Source organism: Physeter macrocephalus, chromosome 7 (assembly GCF_002837175.3).
Source record: "Physeter macrocephalus isolate SW-GA chromosome 7, ASM283717v5, whole genome shotgun sequence".
Taxonomy (NCBI): domain Eukaryota; kingdom Metazoa; phylum Chordata; class Mammalia; order Artiodactyla; family Physeteridae; genus Physeter; species Physeter macrocephalus.
In genome coordinates, this window is record NC_041220.1 from 34268121 (window position 1) to 34268788 (window position 668).

A 668-nucleotide genomic window follows, 5' to 3' on the forward strand; every position below is an offset into this window, starting at 1 on the left:
AGCCACAGCGGCGAAAGGCCCGCATACCGCAAAAAAAAAAAAAAAAAAAAAAAAAAGATTCCCATCCTTCCCTCTAGTATTTTAGACTCCAGAAGATATTAGATAGAATTACTAAATAGAATTATTAAATAGAATATTCCAATTTGAAAGAACAGCCAGGGCTGAGAGGGTTTTAGACACCCAAAGAATATGGGAAGAAAAAAGGAAACAGTTTTTGGAATATAACTTTCTAAATGCCCTGTGGCAATCTTTTTAAAATCTCCCTTAAGGGCTCTAGGACTCCATAACAACTAAGAAGCTAGAAGGATATTTCTTAAAATTGGCCCATGAACAAACGGCACTACAATCACCGAGGGCTGGTTAAAAAGGCAGGTTCTAGGGTTGCACGGTAGGCCTACTAAATCCCATATTTCTGGAAAGTGGGATCAGGGAAACTGCTTTATGAACGTGCTCCATAGTGATTCTGATGCACACAAAATGATTAAGCAAAATATAAGGAAAGGGATTGAAAAACTGAGATGAGGATGGGCTTCCTACGACCGAGGTCTAAGATGCCAAGGAACAGTGAAAGGGACATTGCTTTTGAACAGCAGAACATTTGAGAAGCTCTTTGGGTTGGGAGCCAGCTCTTTGGGCTGACAAGCTAAATGGTCTTTGCCATTTCCTGT